This window comes from Bombina bombina, chromosome 6 (assembly GCF_027579735.1).
Source record: "Bombina bombina isolate aBomBom1 chromosome 6, aBomBom1.pri, whole genome shotgun sequence".
NCBI classification, from domain to species: domain Eukaryota; kingdom Metazoa; phylum Chordata; class Amphibia; order Anura; family Bombinatoridae; genus Bombina; species Bombina bombina.
In genome coordinates this window covers 613,347,736-613,374,449 of record NC_069504.1, presented here as the reverse complement: position 1 = coordinate 613,374,449, position 26,714 = coordinate 613,347,736, and positions in this window count along the sequence as shown.

Sequence of the window (26,714 nt, the reverse complement as noted above, 5' to 3'; positions counted from 1 at the left end):
CCAAGTGGGGGGGATTCTTTCTTCCAGTCACAGGCAATTAAATGTTTTATGGACATAAAGAGATATATACATATATATGCATGATGCTTAGGCAGGGCATGTACCCCGATATGAAGTAGAGCTACTGTTGGCGTACTACCTAGGGATATACCCAGTCTGGAAAGCACCCGGAAGCATCTGGTCCAAATGGGGTGAAGTTTGGGGCATTCCCACCATATATGCAAAGAGTCACCTCTCTGGCTGCATCCTCTCCAGCAGTGAGGAGATGTAGGGAAGATTTTTGCCAGTCTCACAGGGACATAGTACCAGTGAGCCAGCAGTTTGTAATATGTCTCAAATAAAGTTGTACAGTGAATGGCTTTCTGGGTGCGTTCAAAGGTACGCCTCCAGATGTCGCCTGTGAAAGTCTTACTAAGCAGGGATTCCCACTTCAAAAGGTGGGCTGCCTTACCCGATTGCGAGGCAAGACCCAGAAGGTTATAGTGACGGGAGAGAGGTCTAATGAGCCTATCTCCCTGAATCCATGTGGATTCCCATTGGGTTAAGGGGCGAGACGACGACGGTTTGAAGCCCCAACTGGAGAGGAAACTTTTAATCCTATGGTATTCAAACTTCAAGTATTGTGGGATGACCCGTTCTGTGTCCAGCTGAGAAATAGGTCGGAAACAAACCTTTGGAGAGGGAAGCCATAGATCAGAGACCGTGTTGACTCCCATCTGAGCCCATTTCAACAGGTGAGTATCCTGCAGACCCGACAGCAGTCCCGATAGGGAGGTGATGGGTGAAGGATGTGGGGCGACATGTCCACAGTGTCGAATCCTATCCCAGAAGTGTAGGCATTCCCGGATAATGGGATTTAGGAGCTGGAGTTTCCTCCGGTGGTGCAGTGGAGTCCAGATTAAATCCTGCAAATTTAGCAAGAAAGGTAACGAGGCTTGTTCAATGGAGTGCCACTTGCAGGAAGACTGCTTGACTCCCCATTGTGAGATGTGGGTGAGCATTGCGCCCTCGTAGTATCTCAGTATCGAGGGAGAGCCTAGCCCACCGCACGCCCGAGGCAGTTGAAGCACTCTCTGTGCCACTCTGGGGGGCCTGCCCTGCCAAATATGTTTGACGAATTTGCTTTGGAATTGTAGGAGTATTTGTCTTGGTACCCTGATAGGGAGGCAGCGGAATAGGTATGTAAGTCGGGGTAGGAAGGACATCTTTAGGGCAGCAATGCGTCCCATCCACGAAACATGGGATAGATTCCAAGCGCAATTGCATTTTACGCTCATCGGGTTAGCATCACTGAAACCCTAGCATAAAAGGTAGTGTATAAAAAAACTTGCACTAAACACAAAATAAATGTATTTAAAATTACAGTTACACTTATAGAAACACTTTCTAATTAAAAAAATAATATATACTGTATATATATTACAGGAATATTTATATCACATACAGGAATATTTTATTTTTATTATAAATACATATACCTGTATATCTTTCCTATAACTATATAGGTAAAGATATATATTTTACATTAACATTATCACACATATATAGAAATATATCTTTAATAATAAAAATATAAAACATTTTTATGTGAAGAACAATGAATTCTAAAATCTGCATAACACACTTCGTGATTTGCGATTTAGATCTAACGCAGTTTTGGGTTAGCGCACATGAAAACGTTTTGTATTTGGTTTGATTTGTATTTATAGTGTGAGGTTTTGTTTACACTGTATTTATTTGTTTATTTATTTTATGTTTGAACCACTTGATTGTGATATTTTTTATTAATATTATCTGTGAAATTCCCCAAGCAGATAAAATACCTACCTGATTGAGACAATCTGAACTATTACTAGTAACTGAACGTACCCAGTTTCTGTGCACTGTATGGCCTTTTGGTTACAGAGAAGTAAAAAAGACAATATGAGACTTTCTCATCGTAGTGCTGTGGGAAAGACTAAATGAAGAGAAACTGAAAAGCCATGAGAATTACCTACCTCACTGTATTTCATCAGGAAATAACACAAGGCTTATTATATTTGTGTATGTTTTCTAATGAAAACATTAATGGATTTGGCTCTCTCCCCTGGTTCCAAAAGTAATAAAATAATAAATATGTTAGCTTTCCTCATTGTTGACAAGGACATATTTAATCAGTGTTAAATAGTTATATAAATCATTCTTAAGGAGTATAATTAGATGCAAAGCCAGCACATAATTTCATTAAATGTTAAGAAGTTTCTTTGTGTGGACAATGACTTATAGTTGAACTATAGGCTCAGTTAAAAAAATAAAAATCAGGACCTTTAATGACTTATGTATAAATCCTAGTTCAGTTTAATGCAACTGATTAAATTCATAAGATATTGGGCCAAATAATGCACTTGTTCAAAAAGGCCTTGCAATCTAGTAGTTGGCTGTGGATCATTATACTGCATCACAGTTCAACTTTTATACAATTATATACATTTTAAACATTTACCAAATTGTCTATCACGACTGATTTCCATAAATCTGTTCCCTCTTTATTCTTCAACTATATGTGTTTGTAAAAATGTTGTCTCGTCTCTTACAAGTTTTATAGCATTGCCTTATCTAAATGAATAGTACTTATGGCCTTGCTGGGCCTATGGCTTTTATCTACCGTCAATATCTATGTTTCTATGGACAGCTAAATATGTTGGCACTTTATAAATAAAGTATAATAATAATAACTATGTTCATCAGTGTCTTATATAGTTCCAAAAAGAAACATAATTTAATCAGTCCCCTGTATTAACTTCTAATACTTCTGCTGGAAGATTATTACATGTATTCACCATCATTTTGCATTTGCACATGCTCATGGGACTGAATAGAGGAAAAGTTTCTTAATTCTATTTATTACAAATACTTCTTGTATAAAATATGTATTTTCATTTTGGTTAAATCACTTTCTTTATTTAACCATTTACTTTAAGGGACATAAGGGCTAGATTACAAGTGGAGCACAAAATATCACTTTTATGAAAGCGATATTTGCGCTCCACTTAGTAATACGAGCTTACAGTAGCAATAACCAGCCACTTGTTTATGTTTACGGGTGCACAATAAATTAGCGCTCCACTTCTAATCTAGCCATAACTTAAGGCTATATTACAAGGTGTGTGCTAATGTTAGCGTGCGATATTAGAATATCATGGACGAGTTTATTTACATGCTTATTACAGATTGATAGTAAACACGCTAAATTGAGTGCTACCAAATATAATGCACGTTGGAGCGCGACTAAAGACCTTGTGTAACATTAATACATCAATAAGCGGTTACCCTCATATAAGCACTATCTGATAAAAATTATTCATATAAATAAGTATAAGGGTTCAAAGATATGGTTTATGGTCATGTAATTGACTGCAAAGGGCTATAATATACAAATGAATGTGTCTAAATAATATTTCCATAATAATATTTAATCATGTGTTTTTCTGTGTATTTACTGTAAATATTTAACATTCCAATGTTCTTCACAAATAAGAAAATGTTATTTTTATTTTAAATAAATATTTATATATATATATATGTATCGGTATATACCAATACCTATTTATCTATTTTGCAAAACATTTAACCACAGCTCTGAGGACGCGGTAATCATTCTAGCGTAAATCTCAATGCCATTCAAGTGATCCCTTTTACTTTCAACTTGTAATACCAGCGCAATTTAACTTGCGCACAAACGATCGCGAAAACCTGATATCCCTCATATTTCTCATAATTGGAGTCATCACTGATGCAATAAACTAAATAAATAAAATATTTACAGAGCATAGGCAAGGGAAGGTGGCATAACCTCTCAAAATTTGTTACCCAAGGTACAAGTCTAGATTGCCAAGGCTAGATATACCCCAGGGTTAATTATAAATTCTATGATATGATTACTGTCAAAATTTAGTTCTGTATCCATCAGGGTTGTTAAAATGAAAGATTTAATTAATTAAGAAATGATCTCCACTGTCTAAAACTACTCTTTTTTATTTCTTAAAATGTATTTAACCATAGCTTTTCTCTAAAAAATGTTTTATTTTTTATGAATGCATTTTTATTGCTGCCATTTTAAAATCAATTGCATAAAAGATCTATAATATTAAAAGTGTCAAATGAGAAGAGGATGCAGCAGAAGGCAATTTGGTTTAATTTTAATTGATGGTGTTGCCAGCATGATAGACTATTTTGGAATATTGCTAAGAACAGTTACCCTCTTCACTGAAAGGTTTATAGTATAATTTCCTGATGAAAAAACCTTACCGTCAGTATTAACTAGTTATGTAAGCGCTTAGAACAGCAGAGTTCTGCTCATAGGGTGATATAGTTTGTCAGATTACTTGATCATGCCTTTATAGCCTTTTTTATATAGCAAGCTCACCCACTAAGGGGAGGATATATTAGTATAGAATAGATGAAATACAACTTTGGCAGATTATTATGTTCCTCTCAGCAGCTCTGGAATTGTGACCATCTTGAGTCTCCACCCAGACATGCTCCCCAAAATGTATTTGTATCTTGCACCATATGTAAATAGTATAACAAATATGCTATATACCTCCAAAATTATACATGAGTCCACTTTTGGACCTCCAATCTATGTGAACATGTTCTTGGAGGTAAGTACCAACTAAGGAGACCATTTTTAGGTCTCAACTGAATAACCTCGTTTTCTGTCTTATACTGTAATATAGGCATAGTCAAATATAAACGTAGTAAAAATAACAATAAAAACAACAAGGGAGACTTTCACTATAGTACAATATGACATCACATCTGGTTATTGCTGGTATATACATTGTTAAGGGGAACAATCTTGTTTCCCCTGATAATCAACCTAGTCACATTGGGTGCTATATCTTAGGTATTAAGAAGCCTGCTGGGAAATAGGTAACTCAGATGGAGATAATGAATAGCAGGGTAACAAGAGCCCTAGACAAAACATTAAGCATGTGGCTAGTAACTTAGATATAGTATATTGACATATCAGTAGAAGGTATAAACTAACTATATTCTAATCCAACATAAGTATAATGTAACCTGCTGGGTATAGACATCTCAGGGGGAGACAAGAACTTATAAAATCCTAGCCCTGAATGGAGTTAGCTCAATGATCAACAAATGCAATATGTATATAAATGTAAATGGAAGGTTGACTTTGCCACATAGCAGGTACTCATTAACTGGGGTTTAGTAAAAATATCTAGTCTTAGGCCTAGTGTGGTTGTGTTTAAGTGAGGCAGTCCCGGTAATCTTATCATAATTAACCCATACTATGTCGATCTGTTCATGATACGCTCATTTATGGGCATAGATTCATACCAGTCCCAGTACACTCAGCTTACCCGATCAAGTCCTAGTGTGACAGATCGATAAGCATTATAAAATGGCGCTGTTATGTATGTATGTATAGTAAAAATAAATGCTAATACAAAATATAAAAACCATCATCACCCATACATTCTTCAGAGCTGCAAATAAACATTATTCACTAGCATCCCAGACCTAAGCATAAATGTTAAATAACAAAAATCAGACCGTTGATCTTCACAACATTCCCAAACAGTTGCTGTAGAATTGTGTACTGGGGTACAGTATGGGAAACTACAGCATGGTAAGGGACTAGGGAGTGCAGGTATCACCCCATGACAGTCTTTCCCTGTGACCGGTGCGAACCTGCCAGTCCACGGTAGGGTCGAGAGATGGGGCAGCAGTCTCCGGAAATTGCTGTAATCGCAAGACCGGTGGCGGGGCCCATCATGAAGCCGGTTTCTGTCCGCAGAAACTCAGGATTGTTGCAGCTGGCACCACTTCCCATGATGTAAAGGTAAGGATCAGCGGAGTTAGTGACCCATGCAGTCGCTAGTTGAGAGCTGACCCGGCACATAATTGGCATCTCCGTGTGCATGGAGGTGGAGGACAACTGCGGGAGAGCCCAGATATTTTCCGGCTAAATCCTGCCTAGTCAGCGCATCTTTATAGCCAAGCAAGGAAAGTGTTTGGAGCCCTTTAACCCTCTTTGGGCTAGCAGGAATGTTAGTTGCGATCCTAAAAAGTGCTGGAATTTTAGTCTCTTGATTCACTGTAAGAGAAGATATTCCCAGGCTGGCAATGCAGCAGTTGGGCTCTCTGTTTGCTGAGGGGTGTTCTCCCATGTTTGCAATACTCGAATGCTAAGTACTGTTGTCCCTGGCCCCAGGGTCCGCAGTTGGATTAATGAGTGCATGTTCTCTCATAGAGTAGTCGGTAGCGGTTAGCGGGCTCCAAAGACAGGAAGCCCCAGTACTCTCCCCTTTCAAGCAGCTAGGTTCCTGTTGGAGAAGCCTCTCCGGAGTACACTTGTTAGGGCTAGACGCCATTTGCAGTTGTTCCTCAAATAAATCTTGGTAGCCAACGAGCAAGTGGCTTAGTTCTGTTAAGAAGCATGCAGCAGTCTCCATTTTAAATCTCTGTGGCAGACTTTATGCAGGTGTTTGAAATTATTATATTGAGCCTTAGGTTGTATTAGAGCACTCAGGCCCTATGCGACAGCAATATCCCAAGGGTATACCACTGGGGGGTTAGAAGGATTCCCCAACCTCAGAATTAGCTCTGGATCATTGTAGAGGGCAGCAATCCCCAATAAAAAAAGCATCATCTAGATGATGAAGTTATCCTTAAACAAATATTTTCTGATTAGAGTCTGGATGGTAGCTGGATCTAGAGATATTTTACAGATATTTTACAGATATTGGGGGAGTACTTGAACAGCTCACAACAACACAACCTATCAGGGCCGCCGCCCGGAAGTTCCCCATATCTGTCCTTTTTAATTTACTCATTGCCTATCATTGTTACTCTATCAAGATATCCACCAATTACCTGCTTAAGAATTTTAAGATTATTATTATTATACATTATTTATAATGCGCAAACACATTCTGCAGTGCTGACCATGGGTAGAGAAGATAAAAGTACAACGATGATACAAAATATGTTTAAGAGACAGGACAAAATGTATTAAACAAAAACCCAAGGAATTGAGGGCCCTACTCCCGAGGGAATTTACAATCTAAAAGGAAATAAACAGAGAGAAAAATATTGAAGCATTAATAAAAATGGGGAGACTTGGTAATGAGCAAAAGAAAAAAAAAAGCATCTGTTTTACGACAGGGCTATTTAACCACAAGAGTCAGAAGAAATACCAAGGGATAGATTACAAGTGGAGCTCTAATTTATTGTGTGCCTGTAAATGGACAAATTTGCTTGTTTAAGGGCTCACGGCAGAAATTAGCGCTAAAAAAAATAACCAGCGGTCAGACCTCTGGTTATTTCATAAAACATCCCCAAATTGCCCCCAAAATACATTGTAGTATGCCTCTTTTGAAAATAAAAAATATGAGCATGTTTTATTTCATTTATTTGTAAAAAAATGCACAAAGTAGTTTTTAGGGGTTAAAGTGAGCGGGTCTAAGGTGTTAGAAAAAAAAAAACGACACTGAAAAGTCCCTTTACATTGCGTTCTATAGGAAACTGTATGTTCTCTATAAATATATATGTATATGCTTATATACTTATATATTTATGTGTTAACATGTATATACACATATAAATATATATGCAAAACACGGAAGGGAACTGCACTCTCATACCGGACCGGGTACACAACCCATGACCCTGCAACATGCTCAGCCCTGGGTGCCACTGGCACTCACAGGAAGCTGTGCTGTCCCCAGAGCCACAAGCAGTTAACCCCAGACAGGTCTGGGTGCAAGAACCATAGGGACAATTACAAAACAAATTAATACAACACACAGAGAAAACCCAGCACTCACTTACAAGCTCTCAGCTAAGATTTAAAAGCAAAAATGGAAAGGTTAGTCACCGCATCTGGCCAAATGGGACAAGCTCAGGTACCACGTCAAGGTCCTTTCCAATACCTGAGACCCTAAAACAGCCACACAATGCAAGCTTTCAAATCCAAACAAACTGAAAACAAGGGAAGGGTGCACAGGAATATGTAACCACCCTAGACATATACAAAACATGGAAGGGAACTGCACTCTCATACCGGACCGGGTACACATCCCATGACCCTGCAACATGCTCAGCCCTGGGTGCCACTGGCACTCACAGGAAGCTGTGCTGTCCCCAGAGCCACAAGCAGTTAACCCCAGACAGGTCTGGGTGCAAGAACCATAGGGAAAATTACAAAACAAATTAATACAACACACAGAGAAAACCTAGCACTCACTTACAAGCTCTCAGCTAAGATTTAAAAGTAAAAATGGAAAGGTTAGTCACCGCATCTGGCCAAATGGGACAAGCTCAGGTACCACGTCAAGGTCCTTTCCAATACCTGAGACCCTAAAACAGCCACACAATGCAAGCTTTCAAATCCAAACAAACTGAAAACAAGGGAAGGGTGCACAGGAATATGTAACCACCCTAGACATATACAAAACACGGAAGGGAACTGCACTCTCATACCGGACCGGGTACACATCCCATGACCCTGCAACATGCTCAGCCCTGGGTGCCACTGGCACTCACAGGAAGCTGTGCTGTCCCCAGAGCCACAAGCAGTTAACCCCAGACAGGTCTGGGTGCAAGAACCATAGGGAAAATTACAAAACAAATTAATACAACACACAGAGAAAACCCAGCACTCACTTACAAGCTCTCAGCTAAGATTTAAAAGCAAAAATGGAAAGGTTTGCATTGTGTGGCTGTTTTAGGGTCTCAGGTATTGGAAAGGACCTTGACGTGGTACCTGAGCTTGTCCCATTTGGCCAGATGCAGTGACTAACCTTTCCATTTTTGCTTTTAAATCTTAGCTGAGAGCTTGTAAGTGAGTGCTGGGTTTTCTCTGTGTGTTGTATTAATTTGTTTTGTAATTTTCCCTATGGTTCTTGCACCCAGACCTGTCTGGGGTTAACTGCTTGTGGCTCTGGGGACAGCACAGCTTCCTGTGAGTGCCAGTGGCACCCAGGGCTGAGCATGTTGCAGGGTCATGGGATGTGTACCCGGTCCGGTATGAGAGTGCAGTTCCCTTCCGTGTTTTGTATATGTCTAGGGTGGTTACATATTCCTGTGCACCCTTCCCTTGTTTTCAGTTTGTTTGGATTTGAAAGCTTGCATTGTGTGGCTGTTTTAGGGTCTCAGGTATTCGAAAGGACCTTGACGTGGTACCTGAGCTTGTCCCATTTGGCCAGATGCGGTGACTAACCTTTCCATTTTTGCTTTTAAATCTTAGCTGAGAGCTTGTAAGTGAGTGCTGGGTTTTCTCTGTGTGTTGTATTAATTTGTTTTGTAATTTTCCGTATGGTTCTTGCACCCAGACCTGTCTGGGGTTAACTGCTTGTGGCTCTGGGGACAGCACAGCTTCCTGTGAGTGCCAGTGGCACCAAGGGCTGAGCATGTTGCAGGGTCATGGGATGTGTACCCGGTCCGGTATGAGAGTGCAGTTCCATTCCGTGTTTTGTATATGTCTAGGGTGGTTACATATTGCTGTGCACCCTTCCCTTGTTTTCAGTTTGTTTGGATTTGAAAGCTTGCATTGTGTGGCTGTTTTAGGGTCTCAGGTATTGGAAAGGACCTTGACGTGGTACCTGAGCTTGTCCCATTTGGCCAGATGCGGTGACTAACCTTTCCATTTTTGCTTTTAAATCTTAGCTGAGAGCTTGTAAGTGAGTGCTGGGTTTTCTCTGTGTGTTGTATTAATTTGTTTTGTAATTTTCCCTATGGTTCTTGCACCCAGACCTGTCTGGGGTTAACTGAGTGTGGCTCTGGGGACAGCACAGCTTCCTGTGAGTGCCAGTGGCACCCAGGGCTGACTGAGCATGTTGCAGGGTCATGGGATGTGTACCCGGTCCGGTATGAGAGTGCAGTTCCCTTCCGTGTTTTGTATATGTCTAGGGTGGTTACATATTCCTGTGCACCCTTCCCTTGTTTTCAGTTTGTTTGGATTTGAAAGCTTGCATTGTGTGGCTGTTTTAGGGTTTCAGGTATTGGAAAGGACCTTGACGTGGTACCTGAGCGTGTCCCATTTGGCCAGATGCGGTGACTAGCCTTTCCATTTTTGCTTTTAAATCTTAGCTGAGAGCTTGTAAATGAGTGCTGGGTTTTCTCTGTGTGTTGTATTAATTTGTTTTGTAATTTTCCCTATGGTTCTTGCACCCAGACCTGTCTGGGGTTAACTGCTTGTGGTTCTGGGGACAGCACAGCTTCCTGTGAGTGCCAGTGGCACCCAGGGCTGAGCATGTTGCAGGGTCATGGGATGTGTACCCGGTCCGGTATGAGAATGCAGTTCCCTTCCGTGTTTTGTATATGTCTAGGGTGGTTACATATTCCTGTGCACCCTTCCCTTGTTTTCAGTTTGTTTGGATTTGAAAGCTTGCATTGTGTGGCTGTTTTAGGGTCTCAGGTATTGGAAAGGACCTTGACGTGGTACCTGAGCTTGTCCCATTTGGCCAGATGCGGTGACTAACCTTTCCATTTTTGCTTTTAAATCTTAGCTGAGAGCTTATAAGTGAGTGCTGGGTTTTCTCTGTGTGTTGTATAAATATACATGTATATATTCATATACATATATACTTAACATTTGCTGTCCATCACTGTGCAACTTACCACTTCGCTGTGCTAGATTCTCATTAGAATGAGGATTCCATTGGAGCCTATGGAAAATCGCTCTTGTGAGCACAAATCTTCCCAGCGTTGTGCTCAAATTTTAATACCAGAGCACATTTTCGTGCACTGTTATTACTGAGTGGAGCGCAAATATCGCACTCGCCTAAGCAATTTTTTTGGTCTCCACTCGTAATTTGGCCCTAAATGTTAAGGGAATGAGAATGGAAAGAGAAAGAAAACTTTATGGTAAAAAATAAAGGAAAATAAAAAAACAGTAAAGTATGCCCCAACCCTGCTGAAGAGCTTTGTACATGGACGGGGTAGGGCTATGGACTATTTTCAAATATGAAGTCATTACAATCCATTCTTTTAATAAATTTGCTTCAGTGTACTGTAAAATTGCCTCCACTCAGTTTGTTTGGATTTGAAAGCTTGCATTGTGTGGCTGTTTTAGGGTTTCAGGTATTGGAAAGGACCTTGACGTGGTACCTGAGCGTGTCCCATTTGGCCAGATGCGGTTACTAGCCTTTCCATTTTTGCTTTTAAATCTTAGCTGAGAGCTTGTAAATGAGTGCTGGGTTTTCTCTGTGTGTTGTATTAATTTGTTTTGTAATTTTCCCTATGGTTCTTGCACCCAGACCTGTCTGGGGTTAACTGCTTGTGGTTCTGGGGACAGCACAGCTTCCTGTGAGTGCCAGTGGCACCCAGGGCTGAGCATGTTGCAGGGTCATGGGATGTGTACCCGGTCCGGTATGAGAATGCAGTTCCCTTCCGTGTTTTGTATATGTCTAGGGTGGTTACATATTCCTGTGCACCCTTCCCTTGTTTTCAGTTTGTTTGGATTTGAAAGCTTGCATTGTGTGGCTGTTTTAGGGTCTCAGGTATTGGAAAGGACCTTGACGTGGTACCTGAGCTTGTCCCATTTGGCCAGATGCGGTGACTAACCTTTCCATTTTTGCTTTTAAATCTTAGCTGAGAGCTTATAAGTGAGTGCTGGGTTTTCTCTGTGTGTTGTATAAATATACATGTATATATTCATATACATATATACTTAACCTTTGCTGTCCATCACTGTGCAACTTACCACTTCGCTGTGCTAGATTCTCATTAGAATGAGGATTCCATTGGAGCCTATGGAAAATCGCTCTTGTGAGCACAAATCTTCCCAGCGTTGTGCTCAAATTTTAATACCAGAGCACATTTTCGTGCACTGTTATTACTGAGTGGAGCGCAAATATCGCACTCGCCTAAGCAATTTTTTTGGTCTCCACTCGTAATTTGGCCCTAAATGTTAAGGGAATGAGAATGGAAAGAGAAAGAAAACTTTATGGTAAAAAATAAAGGAAAATAAAAAAACAGTAAAGTATGCCCCAATCCTGCTGAAGAGCTTTGTACATGGACGGGGTAGGGCTATGGACTATTTTCAAATATGAAGTCATTACAATCCATTCTTTTAATAAATTTGCTTCAGTGTACTGTAAAATTGCCTCCACTCATGATTTTCCAGTGATCCTGTTTAAATTGTTTACAAATAGCCTTTTATTTTGTCATTTGAAATAGCTACTTTTGGCAGTGTTGGCTGTAGTAAAACACCAGCAGAAATCCACTTCCCAGTGGGGGGTAGAAAGAAAAACATTTAAATGATAAAAGATGTTGACTAAAATATGAGCATCAGAATGTTCATTCATGATTGGATTGCAAGAGAGTGTGGAGTGTGGATATTAAGATGGATTTTAAATAAGTAATTGGTGATCCAACACTACACCGCAATTTCAGTGCAATAGCTGACCCACCCACCTCTTCATTGTAACTCTAGTCTAATGCAATAATATTAGTTTGTATAAGAAAATTAGATTACAATTACTCAACTGTTGCTCCATATTCCTCCCTGGTGTACTCTGTTAATATAATTTTGAGTTAGTATATTTAATTGACACCCAGGACAATGACGTCTGAAACTATACAAGAAGATCTTATAATCTGTACAAGCTCTCTTTTTGAGTTTGTCAAATCATATAATTTTCCTAAACTAATTTACTTCATATTTTCATTTGAGAGTTTTTTTTGTTGTTTTTTTAAATTGTACTGACTGGAAACCTTGACCTATTGTATTCTAATTATGCAAGGTCAAATAAATCTGGTGCTATCCTGAACTGTGAAAAAAATATAGACGTTTGATTCTCTTAAGAGGAGTGAAAAGCAGAAATATTACAATATTACACTATTTGTAAGATCCTACTTCAATGATAGCTAGCTCTAAACGGTCTAAGATATGCATAGCTCACCAATCACCATGTTGGCTGTCATATGCCATGTTTGCAAGGAATATATGAAAGAAAGGTTTTTAAAAGTGTTCTCTAAATTTGTGATTTAAGTTTTCCCTAGATATTGCTTTGTTCAATCATGTATCAGGAATATGTTTCTATATATATTTCTCAGCAACATAATTAGCCTTCACATGGGCATGGTCCCAAACACTTCTTCCATCTCGTCATCAAATGATATCTATTTTGTAATATATTGATTATTTTTAGAACTTCTAATTTTCCATGACTAAAAGTAGCCCTCATTTTGATGAGATATAAAGACCTCAGTGGGAGCCGCAGCAGTATTAATAATACTCATAGAGATGGATGAGTTAGTTGGGAGTAGGAGGGATGGAGGAATATTGAATGGTAGACATTTTTATTTTGGGTTGATGTTTTTGTTTTATCTCTACTCTTGCAATTGTAGTTGTGCTTGTACATAGTATATTTTGCACTCTAGAAGTTTTTTTTAAAATACTTTTACACAACTCTAATTTAATTGATATACCATGTTAGTCAACAGGACTTGTAGGATATTCAGTTTGATACAATTTAGGCAAATCTATATGGACAGTTTTATATCTCACTATTAGAAATGTAATATATTGAAATTTCCATTTTTTCACATTTTTTATTTCCACAAGGAAGCGTTGTGCTCATCTAAAGAACATAGTGGTGGAAATAAAAATAGAGTTGTTCTTTGTCCATGTTAAACATTCAACTATACCAGTTTTAGAAATTATTAGATAATCTCTTTGTTGTGAAACTTTAATTTATAAGGTCTTTAATAGATAATGTAATTGCTAGTATTAATATATGTAATAAATATTGATATGCCATTATAAACACTTCTATGCGATCATGGTGTCTGAATTTTAGCACTGTAATCTGATGACAGACCTACTCAACAGAAGGCCCTGGAGCAAAAATTAATTAGGCCCCTGAAAGTACCTCAGTAAAAAGGAATATTAATAATATACATATATATAACTCTATTACACTGTCAAGAATACACCTGAGCAGGGTGCGGTGCTTTAACCAGTGGGATTTGGTCAGTCTCCCTTGATTTAAGAAATACAAATGAGTTTGGTTAAGCACACTTAACAAAAACATTTTTCGTATGCACATACAGTATTGAGGGAGTGCTGAGAAAAAGACCAGAATAAATACAAAACAAGAAGTATTGGCAGACATCCAAACAAATGAACCATGTATTACAAAAAGCTGCAAAAAATTGCCTGCAAAAATCTTTTATACAAGAACTGCTGGTGCAATGATAAATGCAGAGAGCTTATGCTGTCAGCATTTATCGATGTGCAGCGGACATGATCTGCAATATCGGATCATGGCCGCTCACATTATGATAAATAGGCCCCCATGTGTAAACAGACTGCTATGCCCCTCCCCCCCACACACAGCACTTGGTCACTGCACCAATAGTAGTTCCACCCTGCTTTAAACCCCTTATGCTTTTCATAATCATTAATGATTACACAGGACACATATCTATTTTTTAAATCCATGCAAACAGTCACAAAAGATTAGGTTTGTATTTTGAGCAATATACTGAGAACAGTATAGACCTTGCATCCACCATCCAGGACAGCATTAACCAGTCAGAGGCAGAGCATATTACTGAGGCTTCCCATAACTCATATGTATCACATACATTTCATTATGAGTTCTTTATCTCCCTGAACCTTTAAACAAACTTCTGGCTGTTGTCTTGACTTAAGGTATAAAAATGTATGAGTTTATTTTTGTATTTTTTCCCCCCATTAGCTGAATATTTCTTGCGTAAGTAAAGGAATAAAAAACCTGCAAAAAAAAACATTTATACAATCTTTCGGCTAGATTACGAGTTTTGCGTTAGGGTTAAAAAGCAGCGTTGAGAGGTCCCAACGCTGCTTTTTTCCTAACGCTGGTATTACGAATCTTGCAGGTACAGGTGTACCGCTCACTTTTTTTCAGCGACTCGAGCATACCGCAAATCCACTTACGTAAATTGCGTATCCTATCTTTTCAATGGGAAGTTCCTAACGCTGGTATTACGAGTCTTGGAAAAAGTGAGCGGTACACCCTCTCCTGTCAAGACTCCTACCGCATTTAAAAGTCAGTTGTTAAGAGTTTTATGGGCTAACGCCATAACATAAAACTCTTAACTAAAGTGCTAAAAAGTACCTATTAACCCCTAATCTGCCGACCGGAAATCGCCGCTACTTCAATAAATATATTAACCCCTAAACCGCCACACCCCCGCCTCACAAACATTAGTTAAATTTTACTAACCCCTAATCTGCTGCCCCCAATGTCGCCACAACTATATTAAATGTATTAACCCCTAAACCTAAGTCTAACCCTAACCCTAACACCCCCCTAACTTAAATATAATTTTAAATAATCTAAATAAAATTACTACAATTAACTAAATTATTCCTATTTAAAACTAAATACTTACCTATAAAATAAACCCTAAGATAGCTACAATATAACTAATAGTTACATTGTATCTAGCTTAGGGTTTATTTTAATTTTACAGGCAACTTTGTATTTATTTTAACTAGGTACAATAGTTATTAAATAATTATTAACTATTTAATAACTACCTAGCTAAAATAAGTACAAATATACCTGTAAAATAAAACCTAACCTAAGTTACAATTACACCTAACACTACACTATCATTAAATAAATTAACTAAATTAACTACAATTAATTACAATTAAATTAAATAAACTAAAGTTCGGAAAAAACCCCACTAAATTACAGAAAATATCAAAATAATAAAAAAAAATTTAAACTAATTACACCTAATCTAATTCCCCTAATAAAATAAAAAAGCCCCCCAATATAAAAAAAATCCCTACCCTATACTAAATTACAAATAGCCCTTAAAAGGGCTTTTTGCTGGGCATTGCCCCAAAGTAATCACTCTTTTACCTGTAAAAAAAAATACAATACCCCCCAACATTAAAACCCACCACCCACACACCCAACCCTACTCTAAAACCCACCCAATCCCCCCTTATTAAAACCTAACACTAAACCCTTGAAGATCACCCTACTGGGAGATGTCTTCATCCAACGGGGCAGAAGTGGTCCTCCAGATGGTCTGAAGTCTTCATCCTATCCAGGCAGAAGAGGTCCTACAGATGGCCAGAAGTCTTCATCCAGGCGGCATCTTCTATCTTCATCCATCCGGAGCGGAGTGGGTCCATCTTCAAGACATCTGACACGGAGCATCCTCTTCTTTCCGACAACTAACACTAAATGACGGTACCTTTAAGTGAAGTCATCCAAGATGGCGTCCCTTCAATTCCAATTGGCTGATAGAATTCTATCAGCCAATCGGAATTAAGGTAGAAAAAATCCTATTGGCTGCTCCAATCAGCCAATAGGAGTGAGCTTGCATTCTATTGGCTGTTCCAATCAGCCAATAGAATGCAAGCTCAATCCTATTGGCTGATTGGATCAGCCAATAGGATTGAACGTTTCTCGTCCGCTATGCTCTCAATTTTACCTGATGAAACGGCCAGAGAGCATAGCGGCCGAGAAACGCGTTGTATTAGCTCATAATAAATACTATTTCTTATCCCCATACATCTTATTCTGCTGTCATTGTTTTTACCCATCACGCTCCTAATAATTTGGCAAAGTTTTTAACTGTTTGATATTAACAAGGAAACGACTCACACACGCTGTGTGTTCCAAGAGTTTCTCTATCTGCTGAGCTGAACCATTACACCGCAAACGTATAATCAACCCACACACGCTGTGTACAGAGGAATCCCTTCCACCGGCAGTGTTCTAAAGCCATACAAACTGTTTGCTACTGACACGGAGATAACTCACACACGCTGTGTGTTCCGGGAGTCACTCGATTTGCCGAACTGAACAGTTGGATTGCTGACGCCTAGTCAAAGCACACACGCTGTGTGCAGAGGAGTCGCTTGTATTTGCAGCATCTACGACCAGCTGAATACCTGTCCGAGGGGTACAACCAACAGGACAGATCCCCCAGTGTACTGACTGCTGTATAAAGGTCAGCCCGCCCTTATGCACTACTTGTGAGTGCCAACTCGTTTGTGAGTACCCATCTAATGATGCCGTTATTTCTTTGATTAGGGGTGTTTAGACTCGGGGTTCATGTTAGGGTGTTAGGTGTAGACATACATTTTATTTCTCCATAGGAATCAATGGGGCTGTGTTAGGAGCTGAACACTGCTTTTTTGCAGGTGTTCGTTTTTTTTTCAGCCGAATATGCCCCATTGATTCCTATGGGGAAATCGTGCACGAGCAAGTTTTGCAAGCTCACCGCTACCGTAAGCAGCGCTGGTAGTGCCAGCATTGTTTGTAGGTGAGCGGTGATCTGAAACTGCTTGTTAGCCCCGCAAGCCTTACCGACAAAAACTCATAATCTATCCGTTTGTTTTTCTATTCAATCCATCAAAATGTACGGATTGAAATACAGTTTTAAACAACGTTAAAATTATGTCAGAAAATATGACTTTGGAATTTAAATACAGAAGGACTCGAAATAACCCCATTGAAAGTACCATGGGTGAGCATAAATAGGTAGAATTGGAAACATTACATCATATCATGAAAGAAATAAGAAAAAGTAGATAAGATATTTTTGGGAGAAGAGAAAAAACTAATTTACTTTTGCTTTGAGGAAAATGTGAGCAATGTGATTAGTATCAGTTTTTATGCAAGTAAAAATGAATAATTTAGTGAAGGTTTTGTCTTTGCTTACATCAGAATAGTACAAAACAAAAAAGAAGCAAAACAAATTTACAACATATTGTTTTTAAATTTTACTGGGCACAAAAATATATTTTAATGATGATCAAGCTACTTTTGTAAATAAATAAATAAATAAACAAACAATTTTCTAGTAAATGCCTCTTTGGGGAAAACCCTACAAACTAACAGGATTCTGATTAATAAACCCAGATAGGCAAGGAGCACATCAGGGAACTTTCACAGCTTACTACGCAGTTAGCAACGGCAGCACATTTTCAGCCCCATTTCACAGCCAAGAGTTACGATCTTTAAATGACCCCCACTGTGCTGAACATGGAAATAGCTAAAACTCAGTATGTCAGTTTACAGAGTCATGTCACAATGTCTACTGGAGCCTGTCTTGAATGATAAAAAATGTATTAATCTGGCCTCCATGTTTCATACATTTCTGTTATTCCAGGGTAATGGTCATTGGAAAATGCTCCCAGTCATACTATAGAAAGAATACAAGGTTACCGGCATAAACTGGAGAGTATGCGGTCCATAGGATCTATATAATAGTTAAAGGGACAGTCTAGTCCAAAAAAAAACTTTCAGGATTCAGATAGGGCATGTAATTTTAAACAATTTTCCAATTTACTTTTATCACCAATTTATCTTTGTTCTCTTGGTATTCTTAGTTGAAAGCTTAACTTAGGAGGTTCATATGCTAATTTCTTAGACCTTGAAGGCCGCCTCTTAAGAATGCATTTTAACAGGTTTTTCACCACTAGAGGGTGTTAGTTCATGTTTTTCATATAGATAACACTGTGCTTGTGCACGTGAAGTTACCTGGGAGCCATCACTGATTGGCTAAACTGCAAGTCTGTCAAAAGAACAAATAAAGGGGCAGTCTGCAGAGGCTTAGATACAAGATAATCACAGAGGTAAAAAATAGATAAATATAACTGTGTTGGTTATGCAAAACTAGGGAATGGGTAAACAAGGGATTATCTATCTTTTAAAACAATAACAATTCTGGTGTAGACTGTCCCTTTAAGTTGAAAAAGGCAACAACTAAAGAAATAAAATAAATAAGCACCCAACATTGAACTAGTATGAGTTTTCTTAATATTAGATTAGGAAACACACGTCACTGTGAACCCCAACATGAATGGGAACAATATTTCCTTATTTAGATAACCTCAGCTTCTTAATATTAAATGTAATATATTCTTTAACTCAAGAGGTCTTACCCTTTCTTTGTAAGGTCTACAAACTCTCCATTTCCAATATCAGTATATGGAGCACATTTACTAAATATTCAGACATGAGCTAGATTTAGATAAAGGTTGCATAAATTAAAACAGGCGAGAGACTGGAGAGAGACTGTTCTAATCAGTTAATCTAGGGTGGCTGTTACATTATTAGATAACTTGCAGAATATTTTGCTCTTGGATTCTGGAGCCAATTCTCCATTTATCAAAAAAAATAAAAAAAAATTAAAGTAGCAATCAAATAACAATTCTACTGGAGTGTATTTATAAACCACTGAGCTCTAGGTTGTTTGTAGATGGGAGTAGAGATATAGGAGGGTTCAGTTATCAAGGTATTTGTTTGGAATAAGAATTTAAGTCAGTGGAAGGGATGACAGATAGATGTAGAAGATGAGAAGTAATGAGTAAGAACAATGAGTCTGGCAAAGGCATTTATGATGGATTGAAGTTGGATCAGAATGTAGGTTGGGAGACAAGCAATAATGGAATAGCCAGTCAATTGTTTGTTGTAGCAGGATTATAAATGTAGCAACATTTTTAAAGCTATACCAACACAAAAAAATATATGATAATCTAATGTTTAGTCTATGTACAAGTCATTTCACAAGTCTTACTTTAATTCTATAACAAATAAAAGTTCATGTATTGTACCTACATCATCAATCCATGCCACATTTAGGGCTAGATTACAGGTGACTTTCTATTTAGTGTTTACGCTCAACCACAAACATTGCAAAAAGTAATATTTGTGTGTGAGTGGGTTATAGTCCGTATTACAAGTTGGAAGTAAAAGTTTTGCACGTGAGCGAAACCCTACAAGAGTTAAAGGGATACTAAACCTAAATTGATTCTTTCATGATTCAGATAGAGCATGCAATTTACTCCTATTATCAATTTTTCTTCTTTCTCTTGCTATCTTTATTAAAAATGCAGGAATATAAAGCTTAGGAGCCGGTCCATTTTAGTTTCAGCACCATGGATAGTGCTTGCTTATTGGTTACTACATTCAGCCAACCAATAAGCAAGCGTAACCCAGGCTCTGAACCAAAAATGGGACGGCTTCTAAGCTTTACATTCCTGCTTTTTAAATAAAGATAGCAAAAGAACGAAATAAAATTGATAATAGGAGTAAATTTGAAAATTGCTTAAAATTGCATTCTCTGGGGCCGATTTATTAAAATGTGAGCGTATCATGTCCGCCGCACATCGATAAATGGTGACAGCATAAGCTGTCGGCATTTATCATTGCACAAGCATTTCTTGTGAACTGCTTGTGCAATGCTGCCCCTGCAGATTCGTTAGGCTGCTAGCAGGGGGTGTCTGATCATATAGGATCGGGTGGATTAATGTATGCAGCCTCAGAGCAGGTAGACAAGTTATGGAGCAGTGGTCTTTAGACTGCTGCTTCATAACAGTTGTTTCCGGCAAGCCTGAAGGCTCTCGCGAAAACAGGGACAAAAGGCTCTCGCAAAAACAGGGGCATCAAGCTCCATTCAGAGCTTGATAATTAGGCCTCATAATTTGAATCATGAAAGAAAAAAATTGGATTTAACATCCCTTTAACTTCAGAACCTCAGATATCGCAACCACTCTAACCTTTTCTCCCCATAGACTTCAAAGGAGAGGGCAGAAGAAAAACCCAAACCCAACATGAGTTATTATTATTATACTTTATTTCTGAAGCGCAAACTGTAAGGTTCTGTAGGGTTTGCTAGGGTTCTGTAGGTATTATTTTATCCTACAGGTTGTACGGACCTGATAGTGCAAACTATACCTGTTGTTACCACTCAGTCTCACACCAGACCTTGAACTCTATAGATCAAACTCAGAATTCAGATATGCTCATTGACTGAGGGATGACGATATAGTCATTTTACAGGAGTATTGCATGATAATGTAATGAAGGTGAAATCATACAGCAGAAGCCGTTACAATAAAGTTACTCTCCCTAGGTTAATTAAGGTAAAAGTCACACTCCAGTATATCAGGGGTTAAGGTGTAACAGAAATACAAATCACTTGGAAAATAGATTGGCAAATGAGATCAAAATGTCAACACAGTATAATGCAGCTTAGCTTATGATATGGCTTATGCAGCAGAAGGGAGATAGCTGGCATCCAGGCAGACAATAGTTAACACACACTCCCAGTAATTACATGATCACTCAGACAGAAATCACTTAGTTCATCAAAGGGTTAACTTGAAAGCTCTTTTAGAGAATGCAGCAAAGGTAACAAACGGAGGAGTATATACAGAGTCAGTTCAAGTTGGCAAGCAATTGTTATGCAGCAGTACAAGAATGATACAGTTATTCACAGTAGCACAAACCAGACGTGAGTGATACAATGTTACCAGATGCTTGGCAGCCGGGTAATGTTCAGTGTCCGTCTGGCGCGGAGAGAGAGAGAGTGAGCGGCAGTGAAGGATGACGTCACCTGCGGCTCCCAGGTAGGAAGCGGATAGTGAATGGAGCCGTTCCGGACTCTGTTGCAGGCAAGTGAGGCACAAAAGGAAGCCAAAGGAACAAAGTTGTAGTCCGTTACTTCCAGGGACTAGCCGACATACATGCAAACAGTGACAGGTGAATGTGAAGACGATCCTGTTCAGAGGCAGAAGTCTCAGGGGCTAGTAGCGGAAGTAGTGAGCAAAGTACTTCCACTAACAACGCAAATTACCTAGCATAGAAGAGCCAGGGGATGGAGCCTTAAATAGAGGACAGGTAGAGCCTTAAAGGTATATACAGAGGGAGTGACGATAGGAACGTGACACCAACATATTCCGCAGTGATGCCCATGGGTACAATTCATTTAAATAAAACAAGGATATAAAACTTGTAAGATACAAGACAAAATTTGACAAACACATACTGGAGGAGTTGAAGGCCCTATTGGGTATTGGAACTTACAATCTAGAAGGGTAAGAGGTTGAGAAACAGGAGGTGAGGATTACAATAGTGAGAATGATGTTAGATGAGGAGGTAAGTGTAGTTAATTTATTACTGATTTGGGTAGTAGGCTTCTCTGAACAAAAATGTATTCAGGGAGCCTTTAAAAGAAGAAAGATTAAGAAAAAGTCTGACAGCATGAGGGAGCGACATTGGTGAGTGCTTTGTATGTAAGGGTGAGAATTTTCAATTTAATTATGCTGTGAATGGGGAGCCAATGAAGGGACTCGCAGAGAGGCACAGCAGATACAGAGTGATGGGAAAAATAGATTAGCCTGGCAGAACTATTTAGGATGGATTTAAGGGGGGGAGAGGCATGAAAGATGAAGGCCAGTAAGTAGGATGAAGAAAGCAATTGGATGTGGGGGATGAAGGATAGATTTGAATCAAGTGTAGCTCTGAGGCAGCAGATTTGGTGCGATGTGATGAGAAGATGGTGATGCTGTCAACGGGGATAGAAAAGTCAGAAGTCTACATAGAAATAGAGGGGGGGTTAGAAGGAGCTCAGTCTTGGACATGTTAATCTTCAGGTGGTGAGATGCCACCCAGGAAGAAATGTCAGATAAGCAGTCGCCGACGTTAGAAACGACAGATGGAGAGATAACAGGGGTGGAGAGGTAGATCTGGGTATCATCAGTATAGAGGTGATATTTGAAGCCATAACTGTTGATAAGTTTACCCAGCGAAGAAGTATAAATGGAGACAAGGGAGGGTTTTTTTGAGTATGGGAGTGACCTTTGCATGTTTGAAAGAAGATGGGACTGAACCACTATTATTAATATTTCACATTTCTATGTTCTTCACATACAGTTAATTGTTATTGCAGTGCAAACACAGCCCGAAGAAGGTGTCACTTTGAAGTTAGCCGATTATTATTAAAACTTTACAAATGTCACCATCTACATGGTGACATTTGTAAAGTTTTAATAATAATCGGCTAACTTCAAAGTGACACCTTCTTCGGGCTGTGTTTGCGCTGCAGCGCTGGATCCTGTGATTGGTACAGATACTAGGTTTATCCACCCTGTGAATTTGGGTCTGCTTTGAGATTGTTCTGGAGTGGCCGCAAGGCTGAGGACTGAATACTATTCGGGAGAGAGTATTAAAGAGATCTCTGGATCGAAAAAGGATACCACTCCACTTTACCACAGACACCGAGGGGAAGAACTACCTATACACTGCGCGGCACTTACCTCATGAGATTGAGGTAACGGAGTGTAAGTATACTCCCAACGGGTTCGTTGTGGAACGTGGATTCATTGATATATCTTGTTTAACCATTTTGGATCTTTTGCATTCATCTACAGTTATAGAAGTTCACTTGCATTATTGGATTAAAACTTTGAACTTTCACAGGACTTTTACTGTTGAAATACAGTCTGACAGTCAATACTACGTTTCTATATTACTATTATTAGCATAATTTACTACATATTCAGGCTATTATAATTTACAATATCAATCGTAGGTATTTTTGTAAAAAAATTTTTTGCCAACTTTTGAATATTTAGGCATTTTTAGGTGGTTGTTTTTTGTTATAGGTCTGTATGTACATAATTTGTCACATATCATCCAACAGACATTCAATCATTTATGCTATTTGTTTACCAGTACCAATTGTATTTTTTTTGAGTTATTGTGTGTATATTGTATACACTATTTTTTGATACTTTTAGATATCCAATAATCAACAAACAGCTTATCAGAATAATTCATAGTAAACATTTAAATTGCCTTTCCTTCTATATTATATTATATCTATATTTGATATTCCCTTTGCATTTTTCCACTAGGTGTATATCACTAGAGTAATAGGTCATTCAAAACACACTGATCTAAATACTCCCTATCTAGGATTCTTCATTCAGAGTGTTGCGCCTTCCTGAATTTCCCTTTTTTCCCCTATTTTCCCTCTCTTTATTACATATTTTTTCTACCAAGTTAACTGTTCCTGGGGGCACAGTTTTTCTCTGGGTAGATATTCACAGGCAGCAAATTTACCACTCTAATCTCTCTAGAATATATTTATAGGGTGTCTTTCCAGCGCCATTCCTACACCCATCTTTCTGTCCATATATATATATATATATATATATATATATATATATATATATATATATATATATATATATATATATATATATATATATATATAAAGGTAATATACCAGCTGTTGCAAGGGAATTAATATTTAGGATGGGTATCAGAGGGCTTAAAAAATACTGTAAGTCCTCTAGTGCACAGGGTTCAATAGAGTTACATGAAGAAAACAAGAAAAATAAAAAGCTGAACCCTTATCCAGCACAAAACCATAAACCTTAATAAGAGACAACCATAGGGTAGTGGGTTAATGAAAGGCACAACACAACAAATAGTTGCTAATCAATTTGAACATTTATTTAACCACAAAAATATACCTGTGGGTAAATGGTTAGAATACAAGATATGACACTACCAAAGAATGATAAATAACAATCAAACTCTCTGTAGAACTCCAAGTGATACAATTCACAAATTCATGTTGTTGAGATATTCTTTGCATGCAATTTGGAAAAACAGTGCACAAAGTCCAGCATCTGAAATTACATATTGATGCATTTGTCAGGCAAAAAGAAAAGCCAACAGAAACAGGCTAATGCATGTGGTATTGGAAAGTTAGTCAGCAAAGTTAGTAAGTTCCGTTAGTACAGCAATAAAGCAGACAGGGAGTTAGATAATGATGGTTCACAGGTTAATCCCACCTAAATGCCAGAACAACTTAAAAAGTCCTCCTAGAATGGAACTTATATCCCCAGCTCACCAGATCTCATACGGGTTGTATGTATCCTGAATTGTAGATATGCAGCTTCATCCATCGCAGGAGTAATCATAATACACCTACTCTGCTCATCTGAATTGACTAGCGGCACCTCCGCAGCTTTTACATTTTTTCATTCACCGGACCAAGTCGGTAAGTACGGCATACAGGGAAACCATTGCGAGCCAAACAAACACAATCCACGCTCATGGAGTTCCTGTGGGCATGGTTAACTTGCTAAACGTGTTTCACCTATTCAATATTGCTATTGGGCTTCGTCAGGCATGTGATACTTCAGTGTCATAGTACACCTTTTTATATCACGCCAGGTGAAATATTAACTCTATAGGTGTCTGAAAGTTATTTACAAAGTTACAATACAATAGTATTCCATACATAAATACATAGAGAATGCGACAGCTGGCTCCAGAGAGGTGAATATTTAATAATAAAAGTAAAGAACATAAAAAACAAAATACAAAAAGAGGAAAATTATTAACACAACAAAATAAAATACATTAAACTTCAATTTGGAAGTCGCATTAAATGTATAACCTAGGAATTGAGATTAAGGAACAATGTAAACATGTCAACATCGGAAAACCAACATAGAGTATTCTCATTGGTAAGTATGTGCTTGTTGCAAACTTACAATTTAATATTGTGCATAAACGTTTGTGTACAGGTTAACAATCTAAAAACCTATACAGATAACAATGCATTGACAATTATTCTATATCTCAATTGCATATTGGCACTTAACTGATTCTAGACCGTAGTTCCTAATACATTCATTCTAGAGGGTTAACTTTTTCAATATAGGGAGGGTTCATATTATTTACAGGAAAGGGGCATAATTAAGCTCCTCATTCAGACCCCCTGGTTGTACTGTATCTAGATTAAATATCCATTTACATTCTTCCCTCAGGATGGCTTTGTCCCAATCTCCACCCCTTTCACTGATACTCACTTTTTCTATACCCATAAAACGTAGATCCTTGACTTCACTATTGTGAAAATCAAGAAAGTGGCATGCTATTCCACTGGTTTTAATCCTTTTTTCAGGATATCTCTTCTGTGTTCCTTCATTCTCTCCTTGAGCTCCCGATAGGTTTTCCCAACACATTGTCTGAGGCAAGAGCATGAAAGAGCATAGATGATACCAACACTTTTACAGGGAATATAGCCTTTAATGTTATGAGAGAAACCCTTAATGTCCACAATTTTGCTTCCTCTCAACAAATGTTTACACATTTTACATTTGCTACAGGGGAAGCAACCATTTTTAGGTTTAGTACTCTGCAACCAATTTTTTGATTCATTACTGACATAATGACTATGTACAACTTTGTTTTGTAGAGACGGGGCTTTTTTAGCAGTTAAAAAAAGGGAAGTCACCAACAATTTGGTGAACATCTTTATCTAGTGTCAAGATATGCCAATGCTTAGAAAGTATGGCTTTTAAGTCTTGCCAACTTTCATTATAGGTAGTAATCATTCTTACTTTTTCTTCCTTGGGTTTATCCCTTATAGGGTACAAAATGGACTTCCTAGATGTATTTATAGCTCTGGTGTATCCAGATTTTAAACAATTTCTATTATACCCTTGTTTACAGAAACAATCTTTTAAATCATCCGCATGTTGTTTGAACAGGGTATCAGTAGAACAGTTACGCCTATGTATTGGCCAATGGGGATGCCATTGATCTGGGATTTAGGATGATGACAGGATGCTTAAAGGAGGGTATTAGCTGCCGTTGGTTTGTGATAACTTTCAGTAATTAAGTTATTATTACCATCCTTGGTCAGCAATAAATCCAGAAAATTTATTTTCTTGTTGGTAAATTTATATGTGAACTTCAAATTCCAAGTGTTCACATTCAAATAAGCAACAAATCTATGCAAAGATTCAGCAGAGCCCTCCTAAAGCAACAAGACATCAATAAAACAGATCTATAACAGGACCATTCTATCAAATTCACTGGGTATATCCAGTACTGTATCCATTTCCCATTTGCACAAATAAAGGTAGG